The sequence below is a fragment of the Carassius gibelio genome, chromosome A4 (assembly GCF_023724105.1).
Source record: "Carassius gibelio isolate Cgi1373 ecotype wild population from Czech Republic chromosome A4, carGib1.2-hapl.c, whole genome shotgun sequence".
Classification (NCBI taxonomy): Eukaryota; Metazoa; Chordata; class Actinopteri; order Cypriniformes; family Cyprinidae; genus Carassius; species Carassius gibelio.
The window spans coordinates 14,353,356-14,367,190 of NC_068374.1; the positions used below are offsets into that span (position 1 = coordinate 14,353,356).

General features: G+C 39.1%; 1 long non-coding RNA gene across 1 annotated transcript; it reads right to left on the minus strand.

The window, feature by feature from the left end:
- Nucleotides 1-1,101: 1,101 nt before the first annotated feature.
- LOC127969984 (uncharacterized) lies at nt 1,102-8,937 on the minus strand. Its single transcript, XR_008156460.1, has 3 exons — nt 8,387-8,937; nt 1,638-1,701; nt 1,102-1,313 (listed from the first exon to the last, which is right to left on the minus strand). It is a non-coding gene; the product is annotated as an uncharacterized LOC127969984 (long non-coding RNA).
- Nucleotides 8,938-13,835: the final 4,898 nt, after the last annotated feature.

Here is a 13,835-nt window from a genome sequence, read left to right on the forward strand (position 1 = left end):
AGAGGGTAAAAGCTTAATGTTATCAATACAGCCCAGAAAGGGCAAAAGATTACTGTTAAATACAGCCCAGAAAGGGCAAAAGGTTACTGTTAAATACAGCCCAGAAAGGGTTAAATGTGCACATAAGAAATAAAGAGTGAAGATAATAGTAACAGGCCTATAACAAGGCGAAAGAAACCGCTAAGTAGAGTTATATTAAAGAGGCTAAGCTATGGCAGCAAAAGCTAAAGAAAAATCCAGAAATATTTTTATGCAAACAAATACATGAGGCGATTCTCATGTATAAGGATGGTAAAACCTAGCCTTACAGGCAGAGACATCCGTCCAGGTGACAGACTGAGGAGAATTACTACTTTGGCTTACCTCCAAGGAGGGACTGCAGTTAGGAAACTTCACGGAAAGTGAAGTGGGTCTAGCAGTATTGCGATGGATGCAAGAACTAGCAAAAAATTAAACAGGTACAATACAATTGCAGTGCAAAACTCCACAGGCAGAAATATAATCCAAACTATTAGCAAAAAAAGATGAAGGAAAAATAAAGATTTATGACATGTGCGGTAAAGCGTTAAAAAGAGAAAAAGGACACTTGCCAGACATGGAAAGAGTTAAAAGATACCAAATTGGTTTTAACGATTTCGAACAAGTGGAAGAAATCCGATTGACAATGCCAATAATTGAAGATGAGGAACGAGATAGTGTTATTACCATTGCTCATCGAAACACCTTTATACCAGAATAATACAAGCTACAAATAGGCAGAATAAGACTGCTGTTCAGAGACAGTTTAATTGAAAGAATTGAAGGAGGCGTTGTGATACTAAATGGAAATAAACTAATGATAAGTGGCTCTGGAACAGCTGGGGCAATTTTCAACAAATTAGGTAAACAGGCATTACAGGAGATTGAAAGTATGAGAGCCCAGCTCGGACCGCAACACGTAGCGACAGTGAGAATAACCTCTGGCCGTCCACAGTGGAATTATGTAGCGCATACAGTAATGACTGATTGCAGAGTCCAATTCTGTAGTGCAGAACGCTCCTGGTTAGAGGCCAGAACCATAACAATGGCAGTAATAAAAGAAACACTAAGCAGACAAGAAAATTAAATACATATGACTTTAATGGGAACAATTTGAACACCCAGTTAATTCGGTATTAGAAGGCATACTATTGGGAATTACAGATATGTCACAGGAAGGTCAATTGACCATAAATTTATTAATGACTAACATAAATCAGGATGAACTGGAAAAAAATTTTGAGAAAAGGGAGGACAACAACCAGCCAGGATCCTCTCAGCCATCGGGAATGTTCCTGCAGGGGACAGAAAAAAACAACAGCATGAGGCAGAGTCTGAAGACGCATCGAGTTGTATATTACTCAGACAGGTCAGATTCTTCACTATATTTTGAAGATAGTGAAAGTAGAGAAACAGAAAATATTTGCAAAGAATCTAGACTGCGGAATAAAAGAAGAGGCCAGATGGAATAACAAAGAGTGACAAACCAAATAGAGAATGATTGGCCAGAAGTTCAGGTAAAAGGGATTTTATTCAAAAATCCTACCAGTGAGAAACGAGGTAGAACATTAACACGACATTGGGACTAGAAGATTGTTAATGATAGAAGTTTGACTTACGGACAGATGAGATCAGCAAGCCGCTCCCCATCTGCCCAGAGAGTCGCTCGGACAGAAGGATGGTCTAACGGGAAAACAAACATTATTTCAAGAAGAATACGAATATAATAGAGAAATAGTTAACCCTCTGGAGTCTAAGGGTATTTTTGGGGCCTTGAGAAGTTTTGTCATGCCCTGACATTTGTGCTTTTTTCAGTTTCTTATAAATATCTAAATGGGTAAAGTCTAATATCACTGTAATCAGCACAAACTGGGCTATAATAATATGTGAAATGCATGCATGTACATGATTGTATTTTTGAGAAAAAAAATGTTATGCATGGTTAGTGAAAAACTAAAAATGTTAAATCACTTGAATAAGGCAATAAAACACATACATAAAATTGGTTGCCGGAAAAGTTGAGAACTGGAGCTTGTAGCCTAGAATTTTTCTTTCTGAATGATGTGAAAATCATCTTGTTTACTCACTCACAGAAAACAATATATTGATTTAAATTTTCTAAAACACTTTTTGTTGGTAAAAGTCATATGCGAGTAGGCGTCAACTATCATGAATATCATTGTGATTTACACCTGAGAAGACAAAGGGCCGCATAATGAGCTGCATAATGAGCCTCTCATTCAACTGTGCCACTGTGAGGGAGGACTTACAAGAAAGAATGTGAGAACAAAATAAAAGTATATCATTTTATGTTTGTAGTTTATTAAGAATATATTTAATTATCCCACAACATAATTTAATATCCACTTGGGGGAGCAGTTAAACAGTTTATTAGGAACAATCAAAGCTGACTTTCAAATTTTTTGGCATCCTTTCTCTAGTCACACAATCCTTCAGAAATCCTTTTAACAATCTTATTTTCTACCAAATAAACCCCATTTATTATCATCATCATCATTATTATTATTATTATTATTATTAATGTTGAAAAGAGCTGATAATATTTTTCAGGTTTTTTAGGGGGAATAAATCGAAAGAACTGCATTGTTTTTACATTTGTTAGAGTTATCTCTATTTGTCACATTTATATTATTTACATCAAGCTTTTGAATGGTATAGTATTGTATATTGTTATTGAAACTTCATAATGTTTCACTTGATTATACATTTAGTCAGGAATTATAGTTTGGAAAAAGTATTTGGAAAAAGTCTAACTAGTAAAATGTTTACACGTTATGTGAAAACTAGTACAAATAAATAAAAAGAGACTTACTCATGTTTATGATCTCTGCTGAATAAAGTGCTTCATTCTTTTTTCTGAGGAAATCCATTTCTCAAATCCTCAACCACATCACATCTTTTTGGGGTGAATTATGTCTTAGTCCTCTCATCGCGAAGCAAACAGTAAAATAAAATAAAAACTTGAAGAATAGTCTGGATGCTTTTTCTTCTGTGTGGGCGTATTCAAGCCGCGCGCTTCAGTTTGAATCTGAATAGCGCGTTAAGCGCGGGGGCGTGGTCACATTAGATATAATGAGCGGAGATATGAAAAACAGACATTGCGTTGTTTCCATATGGTTTACTTTATCTCAGAATATTTGTTTTCGGCAGCACTTGTTTAGTTTAAAAGTAGACATTCCAGGCTTTCTATAGATATCTCTCTCATGTCTCTTCGTTGAGTATTCACGGAGTTACAGTTCATTTTAATGAAATGTTTGTACATGACGATCAGCGGAGACAAAGACTGTAGACAGCGCACCTTGTTTGTTATCTTTATTTTATAAGTGCACAAAGGTTTTTTGTTATTATGTCTGTATCCAAAAAAAACTAGACCCTTTACAGATTCGATTGATGTATTGCTCTTATCTGTACGATTAAAACTGAGAGTGTAATTTAAGTTCTTTTCGGGGTTATCAGGTGAAAATGACTCAAAACGCATATATGCGTTAATCGACTCGAAAGGGTTAAAGAACTGGAAAAAGTAGTTCATCCAATAAAATCAGAAATTAAAAATCTGGAAAAAGAAATAGAAATATTAAAATGTATGGAAGTAATAGGACTGGAGGACAGAATTAAGTACAGGTCCTTCTCAAAAAATTAGCATATTGTGATAAAGTTCATTATTTTCCATAATGTAGTGATAAAAATTAAACTTTCATATATTTTAGATTCATTGCACACCAACTGAAATATTTCAGGTCTTTTATTGTTTTAAAACTGATGATTTTGGCATACAGCTCATGAAAACCCAAAATTCCTATCTCAAAAAATTAGCATATCATGAAAAGGTTCTCTAAACGAGCTATTAACCTAATCATCTGAATCAACTAATTAACTCTAAACACCTGCAAAAGATTCCTGAGGCTTTTAAAAACTCCCAGCCAGGTTCATTACTCAAAACCGCAATCATGCCGACCTGACTGCTGTCCAGAAGGCCATCATTGACACCCTCAAGCGAGAGGGTAAGACACAGAAAGACATTTCTGAACGAATAGGCTGTTCTCAGAGTGCTGTATCAAGGCACCTCAGTGGGAAGTCTGTGGGACGGAAAAAGTGTGGCAAAAAATGCTGCACAACGAGAAGAGGTGACCGGACCCTGAGGAATATTGTGGAGAAGGACCGATTCCAGACCTTGGGGGACCTGTGGAAGCAGTGGACTGAGTCTGGAGTAGAAACATCCAGAGCCACCGTGCACAGGCGTGTGCAGGAAATGGGCTACAGAGAAGCAGCACTGGACTGTTGCTCAGTGGTATAAAGTACTTTTTTTGGATGAAAGCAAATTTTGCATGTCATTCGGAAATCAAGGTGCCAGAGTCTGGAGGAAGACTGGGGAGAAGGAAATGCCAAAATGCCTGAAGTCCAGTGTCAAGTACCCACCGTCAGTGATGGTCTGGGGTGCCATGTCAGCTGCTGGTGTTGGTCCACTGTGTTTTATCAAGGGCAGGGTCAATGCAGCTAGCTATCAGGAGATTTTGGAGCACTTCATCCTTCCATCTGCTGAAAAGCTTTATGGAGATGAAGATTTCGTTTTTCAGCACGACCTGGCACCTGCTCACAGTGCCAAAACCACTGGTAAATGGTTTACTGGCCATGGTATTACTGTGCTCAATTGGCCTGCCAACTCTCCTGACCTGAACCCCATAGAGAATCTGTGGGATATTGTGAAGAGAAAGTTGCCACAGGCTGATTGCCTCCATGCCACACCGCATTGAAGCAGTCATTTCTGCAAAAGGATTCCCGACCAAGTATTGAGTGCATAACTGAACATAATTATTTCAAGGTTGACTTTTTTTGTATTAAAAACACTTTTCTTTTATTGGTCGGATGAAATATGCTGATTTTTTGAGATAGGAATTTTGGGGTTTCATGAGCTGTATGCCAAAATCATCAGTATTAAAACAATACAAAAAACAGAAATATTTCAGTTGGTGTGCAATGAATCTAAAATATATGAAAGTTAAATTTTTATCATTACATTATGGAAAATAATGAACTTTATCACAATATGCAAATTTTTTGAGAAGGACCTGTAGGGTTGTGATTGTCAGGTTGCAAAGCAAAGACAAACAGTCAGGAACAGCCAGCAAATCCTGGATTTACAACTTCTTACAGACAATTGAAATTGTATCCCCACAAGAAACTGAAGAAAACCTGAATAGTGTACAAGCGAAATTGCTGGAATTACAATTAACAGAAGCAGTTAGAAAACAAGGAGTCGCACGAAGACCAGAGTGAATATACAGAACGGATAATGAAAGCGGCTGAGAATGCGCAGCTGAGCCGAGATGCCACTACGAGGCTAGTGCAGACCTGTACAGGTCACCCCATATTCACGGAGGCTTTGGATAAGACGAGGAATTTGACAGGTATAGAAGATAAAATTAAAGAATGGACAAAAACCCTCATTAATTCCCAGAAAGAGCAAATACCTTTATTAGGATTTTGGCTTTCTATGGAATGGGAGATCCCTAATGCTGACAAAGTTCCGTTGCTGAGGCATGTAGGAAGAAGAATCCCAAGTGGGTGTAATTTAGTTATGCTGCTGAATAATGCGACCAGAGAAAAAATAGAAGGAAAACTAGCTGAGTATGATCTTGGTACAAAATATGTAAAAACAATGAGGAAATTTACACCGGAAAATAAACTAGCTCAAGGGCTACAGTTTAAAAAGAACTTTAACAACAATAAATTAAAAAAGCCAGAAAGATTTAAAAAAAAATATGAAGCAGAATATCACAGTGAAACAAGGAAGGTTAAAGGTTTAGTTCGCCCAAAAATGAAAATTATGTCATTAATAACGCACCCTTATGCTGTTCCAAACACGTAAGACCTCCTTTTATCTTCGGAACACAGTTTAAGATATTTTAGATTTAGTCCGAGAGCTCTCAGTCCCTCCATTGAAACTGTGTGTACGGTATAGTGTCCATGTCCAGAAAGGTAAGAAAAACATAATCAAAGTAGTCCATGTGACATCAGAGGGTCCGTTGGAATTTTTTGAAGCATCAAAAATACATTTTGTTCCAAAAATGGCAAAAACGATGACTTTATTCAGCATTGTCTTCTCTTCCGTGTCTGTTGTGAGAGAGAGTTCAAATCAAAGCAGTCTGGATATAGCCGAAATCATTCAGTCACTATTTCATATTTATGCCATTGTTCTTTCTCCCTTTCCCCCGTGATTTTGTCTATATAGCGAATATAAGACGACCCCCCATTTTTCAGCCTATTTTTAGGACAAAAAAACTTGTCTTATATTCGGGTATATACGGTAATTATAAACTCAATTGTCATAATATTTAACAATATTACTGTTTGTTGTTGTATTTTTCAAAACTTGAAACTTTGTGTGTGTGTGTGTGTGTGTGTATGTGCCTATCTCAAACAAGTAGCCCTCAAGACTATTTTATCCCTTCAGGGAGCCCTCACTCACAAAAAGGTTGGAGACCCCTGCCGTAAGAACAAAAATTAAAAAAGGCAAAAAGATTAGGAGGACTAAGGTAATTCAAAAGATGGAAAAACGTTCTAAATTGAACGAGGAGGAAACATGCAAAACTAAGAAGGAGCGAGTCAACTCTGATACAGAATGAAGGTTAGCTGGCCAGTTGAAACAGAGAATGTGTGACCCAAAAGTTAAAGAAGAAAATGAAAATGTATATATGAATAATTCCTGGAAGAAAGTATTTGATTAACACATGCAGAAATTTCTGTCTCAACTAAGCCTTTAGAGATAAATAGTACAATAGAGGTACAAACATATGACGGACAAGTTAAAACAGAAAAAACATGGGAACGATATGGAACTATGATTGAAAGTTCTGAAAATGTATTCGTAGCAAAAGATCTGATAAAAGTTTTAAGATTAAAGCCGGTTAATTATGAGCAATAATTAAGAAGAATCGAAGGACCCACTTTATATTAAGTGGCCTTAACTACTATGTACTTACATTTTAATTAATAATTTAGTACAATGTACTTATTGTGTACATACATGTTTTTACATTGTACTTATATTTAAAAAAAACCTACATGTAATTACATCTGTATTTAATTTCTGTAATTACATTTATAATTACACTGTTGACCCATACTTTACACCTTAACCCACCCTTAAACTTACCCATACCTCCAACCCTCTCCCTAACCTTACCCCTATCCCACCTCAATAGCAGCAAAAGTGTTTTACAATACAATATGAACACAATAAGTACATTGTACTTATTTTTTATGTAAGTACATAGTAGTTAAGGCCACCTAATATAAAGTGGGACCGAATCGAAAATTAAATTAAAGGTTCACGATGGGCTAAGGAGCGGTTAATGTCAGAGCTACGTACGGAGCAAAAATGACTGCGGCAAGGTAGATGATAGGTTTACACATGTTATCGAGGGTGGCATTCATAAACCACGAAGGCAATACCCAATTAATAAAAACGGAATGGCAGAACTAACTTTGACCATAAAAGAGCTCGAAGAACAGGGAGTTATAAAACAAGTTAAAGGAGCTATTACTAACTCACCGATCCAGTTAGCTGTGAAACCGAACGGGACATATAGATTTCTTACAAACTTTAAGGCTTTGAATCATTTAACAAGACCGGGTAAACGTTATGTAATTAACGCGTGAGATAAAGTTGAACAAAATACGAGATGGACGGTTTTATTCGAAAATTGATTTTGCCAGTGGATTCTACTCGATTCCTCTAGCTGAAGAAAGTCAGGAAAAGACTGCTTTTACTGTAAACAACAAACATTATAATTACCGACGTTTGTTGATGGGTCATTAAAACTCGCCTATAACTTTTCAATTGGTAAGGTGTGAAATTCTGAAAGATTTAGACGTTGAACTTTATATAAACAACATATTAATCGTGTCAAATGGAGAACGAGAACACATAAACATTGGAACAGAATTGTTGCAATGATTTGAGGAGGCAGGACACAATTAATGACTGATATAATTGAATTTTTGGGATTTTGGATTTCAGCAGGTAACAGAGGGGTTACTTAGTCCATGAAAGTCAGAGTAAATCAACTTGAGACCCCAAAAACAGTTAGACAGAGCCAGCAAACAATGGGGTTACTGGGTTACGTTAGACTTAATCCCTCGCCTTAGCCAGATGTCTAAACTTATTTATGAGACTATCAAAGGTGGATGCTTGAAATGGACCGAAAAAGCTAAAGAAAGCTAAAACGGCTATATTAAACTCAGGACAGCTGGAAGGAAGAAATGATGAGAAGAATTTAGAAGCTGACTTGGAAACAGACGAAACAGGTTACCAATTAATAGTAAGAAATGGAAAAAAGTAACATACCTGAATTATGACTGGAAGCTGGGAGATCCCAGAACTTAAATTTACTGGTGTGGAGAAGCAGTTGGCAGCACTTAGCAAATGATATTCCGAGCTGAAAGGCCTGGCAAGGGGCCAGAAAATATTTATTAACACAAAACAGCAGTATTAGCTAATCTCTCCAAAAACAATGTAAAGGATGCCCATGCGCTTAATAGCCGATGGCAGAAATGGCAAAGTATGCTTCTAGATCCAGATCTGAAAATCAGACAAAAGGAACTTAAAAAATGACAGAAAAAGAAATTAGAGCTTTATAAAAATACAGTTGTTTTCACAGATGGCTCAAAAACGGCCGCAGACAAGAAGCTCACTGGGCTTTCATTCTGAAACAGAGCAACATGGTCATAGCTTCAAAAGAGGGAGTAGTGCAAGGCACAGGACAGTACACAGAGCTCATGACAGTGTTACAGGCTTTGAAAACACTGAAAAACTTGGATATTTACAGGCCATAATATTGACGGATAGCAGTTGCAACAGAAATTAATGACAATTTGCAAATCCAGAATAAGAACGGTTACACCAAGTCAAAAATAAAAATAACAACACTTCATGTACTAATAACAACTTGTGAGAATGTAAAGCCAGTAAACAGATTGTAGCATATTAAGGGTTTTTATTACAGATGTGAAATCATCTTGAGACAAAAATTTTTTTAAATACAACTATTAGTCACTGGTATGCTGTCAATAAACGCACAAAGATGAAGATGAAGGTTTATAAAGTCTTTAATCCATCACACAGGGCAACGTTAAGAAGACTGGACAAAGGAAACACAAACTAATTTACATCTTAATTTACAGCATTAATTTACAGACATGCCTGAACAAAATAAAATGAAAGGATGAGGAGAGGGTGAAGGGATGGTGAAAGGGGCTGGCAAAGGGATGGCAAACAGGCAGAGATATGCAGGAGGTGGTTCTGGTGGAGGACAGATAACCGGGAATAGGACGACAAAGTCTGAACATTCCCCACTGTGCAGATAATGTACCAAGTACTTATGAGTAGCAACATTGAATATTTGATCGTCAACAGATTTACCAAGCTGTCATTCAAACAGTCTATGTACAAATTAAAAATAAAGGAAGAACATGGCTAAGCTGGATATAGGCTAATTTTACAGCAGTCAGCTCTTTTAACACAGACTTTTAAGAAGGGATGGATGTTTGCTTTAGGTGATAGGCCAGGTAAGTGATGTTATATTATCTTGTCGCTTCCTTTATGTTTTCTGTCTAAAAGCAACCAAAGAGTCATTTTAAAGTGGTTAAGCAAAAAAAAAAAATAATAATAATGATAATAGTAATCGGCAGGGATCCCCAGACCAATACAATTAGTGTGCCTTTTTTCTCTTTACCATCACCTTCTAAAATGTCTTTTACATTTTTTGTATGCCTGCACTAATTTGCATTGTGACTTGCATTTTATTTTGCTATGTGTAACGACCCTGGTTTGTAGTCTTCTGTTTGATCGCCACCATTCGATTGCCTGTGCTTTGAATTGACTCTTGCACCACACAGACTGTCACAGATCACACTGGACTACAGTTCCAACAATGCATTTCACTAATTACACGCACATCTGAGGCCAATACACACGCTCTACAAAAGGCTCTCTCTCTTGCTCATCTGGGCCGAGTGTTGTTAGCGTTTAGCGCTTGAGAGCGTTAGCTACTTTGCAGAGCCATTTACCTTTCGGAGTTTAATTCTGTTTCCTAGCTTTAGTTTTATCATTCTAGATCCTGACTTAGTTCTTAGTTCCTAGTCTTAGTTCTACTATTCTAGTTATCTCTTGTCTAAGCTTTAGTTTAATCATTCTAGTTTCATCCCGTGCCTCGACCTTCTGCCTGTCTTAGTTTTACCTCTCTAGTTTTGACCCTATTAGAGATTGTCTGCCCCTTGATTGATCATCACCAATGGATGGCCCCATTGGACTACCCAATTGGATATTGTTCGCAGATTGGAGATCCACGCCTTCCTATGCATCACTCTTCGTCTTATATCCTCTGTTCCTGTTTTCCAGTGTCTGATCTTAGCTTGTATTACCATGTGGTCTAATAAAGCGTTGCATTTGGATCCGCACGTTTCCTGTTCGGTTGGCTCCGTAACACTATGGTTTACACGTTGGGACGTGCAGAGAATGTTGCTTTTCAGAGGCAGAGAAAATTATGTTTGTCAGAGAATATACAGGAAGAATTAACAATTTCTGAAATGCTATATTTATAGTTATTAAAACACTTTATGTTTGCCTCTACAACAACACCTGTTTCTGAAAATACCTTTTTATTTGAGAAAACATAGACTTAGAAAACCAAGCATCATTAGCTCTAGACATTAAATCAAACTTTTCAGTTTTCTTTTCAATTTAAAAAAGAACGAAGAAGAAACAATAAATAATTTTGACTTGAGTTTACATTTTGAAATTTAGGGGAAGAAATGGATAATCAGCCTGAATATTAAATTTCCAAATGTACACAATACACAGATCCAAGATCCATCCTCAGAACCAGAATCAGCTTTATTGTCAGGTATGTTTACACATACTAGGATTTTCTTTTTCATGCCAAACGCTTCCGCAGTGCAACATAATAACAGCAACAGAACAAAAACACACAGGAGATTGAAAAAAGGACAAGTAAATAAGGAATACCAATATATCAATTTACATTTGTATGTGCAGGTATATTCCAATACACAGTTTTGTATGAACAGGTAAATTATTTGCACATTTGAAGTGTAGACTATGTGTTTGTTACGTAAATAAGTGAATAAAACATCCTGCTGATTGGTCTAGCAAAGATGAAACTGGGGGATTGTTTGGTGCCTTTTTTCTTAGTTTTGGCCATTGCCCTTTAAAATGTCTGTGCTCAGCCCTGACCCAACACCAAGTCACTGCAAAACCAAAAAAGCCAACAATTAAATGTGGTGACAGGACAAATAAAAAGGGATTTTCAGAAACAGGTGTTGCTGTAGAGGGAAACATAAAGTGTTTTAATAACTATAATTATAGCATTTCAGAAATTGTTCATTCTTCCTCTATATTGTCTGAGAAACATAATTTTCTCTGCCTCTGGAAAACAACATTCTCTGCACGTCCCAACGTGTAAACCATAGCAAACTAAAATGCAAATCCCAATGCAAGTGAGTGCAGGCATACAAAAATGTAAAGACATTTTAGAAAATGATGGTAACGAGATAAAAGGCAATTACAAATGTAGAAAGATAACCTAATACTTCATGTACTAATAAAAATTTGTGAGAATCTGAAGCCAGTAAACAGATTGTAGCACGTTAAGGGTTTTTATTACGGATGTGAAATCATCTTGAGACAAAAAAAAAATGTAAATACAACTAATAGTCACTGGTATGCTGTCAAGAAACGTACAAAGATGAAGGTTTAGAAAGTCTTTAATCCATCACACAGGGCAACGTTAATGAGACTGGACAAAGGAAACACAAACTAATTAACATTGTGTGTTAAACACAATCTACTGCATATACTGTCACGGTTCGTGAATGCACCGTCTCCAGCTGTATTCATGTTACGTCATGTTGATTGTTTCATGTGGGTGTTGCCGCTGATCGTCTGATCAGCGGCAGGTGCTACTCATTCCAACTGCCTATTTAACGCCCTGTCTTTCGTCTCCTGTTTGTCAGATCGTTGTTTGTAGATCCGTGGCTGATGTCTTGTTCGTGTGTTCCTGCCTTGCTTTGTCTCCTGTCTAGTTTCTGTTGGACCTTTACCTTCACGCATGGATTATTATCACCGCACTTGGATTTACCACCACCGTCATCGTCATCAGCGCACTCAACTCATCTACTCACCAGTCTGTGCTGCCATCATGGTTCCTGCGTCATTCTCCGACCTTCCATCATCTCATCTTATCCAATAAACTCTGTTTACTTGCTTTTGTCTCCTGTCTTCCATACTCGAGTGTCACAGAACGATCTGACCATCATGGAGGCAGCGAGTACTCAACCATCTGTTCTGGAGGAATTTCTCAGCGCCAGTGTTCGGAGGATGGACTTCCAGGAGAGGAGTCTTAACGACACTGGTCGCGCGGTTCAAGCCCTGGTGACGCAGGTGTCCGAGCTCACCCAACAATTCCATCTTCTTCGAGCTCCCACTGCGCCACCCACACCGCCTGTTCTCCCGATACCACCAGTGACCGCCTCCCAGCCAGAACCACGCCTTCCGATCCCGGAGACATAGTCGGGTGAGCCTAACTTCTGTAGAGCAATTCTAACCCGTTTTGATATGCACTTTTCCCTTCAGCCCAGAACATTTTTGAACGAAAGAGCCAAGGTGGCCTTTATACTAACGCTGCTCTCTGGGAGGGCGGCACTATGGGGGACAGCGGTGTGGGAGAACCTGGACCCATGCTGCAACTTGTTTCAGGCGCTCCCCACCGAGATGAGGCGGGTCTTTGATCGGGCCGTCGCAGGATGGGAGGCGGCCAGGAGGCTGGCGGAGTTACGCCAGCATGAGAGATACGTCTCAGACTTTTTGATTGAGTTCCTGACCCTGGCGGCAGAGTGCCATTGGAACGAGGAGGCGCAGTGGGACATGTTCCTGCATGGGCTGGCTGACCGCGTCCAGAGGGAGATCTACGCCCTGGATCTTCCCCCCTCTCTCAATGGACTTATTGAGCTGGCGTTACGGGTCGATGCATGTCTGACCCGGATGGAGAGGAGGGGTCTACTCAGCACCCCATCCAGGGGACCGGCAGACGTACGATTCAGCGGCGGGGACGCGGCCAGCCCCGTCTACGATCACGAGCCGATGCAGGTAGGGCAAGCTCGGCTTTCCCGGGAGGAGAAGGAGAGGCGGAGGTCCCTGGGCCTATGCCTTTACTGCGGGGGAGCTGGACATCAAGCCCATTCCTGTCCGGTAAAAGGCCAAGCCCGGTAGTACGCATGAGGCTACTATCGGTTGGGATCTCCGCCGAGAAGACCTCATCACCATCATCATCATCATCTACGCTCCTCCCGGTAAGGCTGCGGTGGTCAGCACAGACACACCACTGCCAAGCACTACTGGACTCTGGGGCAGAAGGTAACTTCATGGACAGTACATTAGCACACAAGCTCCACATTCCCCTCAGACCCCTTCCGCACCACATCACGGTTCACGCCCTCACTGGACAGCAACTCCCCACCATCTCATACATCACTGAAGACATCACACTCATCACATCTGGCATCACTCTGAAACTATTTCCTTTCACATCCTTGACTCTCCCCTGGCACCCATTGTCCTCGGGCACCCTTGGCTCCTCCTCCATAACCCCAAGATAGACTGGTCCTATAACTTTATTTTGTCCTGGTGTAAAAAGTGTCATGAGTCTTGTTTAGTGTCTGCCTGTCCGTCTGTGTCTGTGTTATAGGAGGAGGCGGTGGATTTATCTAACGTGCCCACT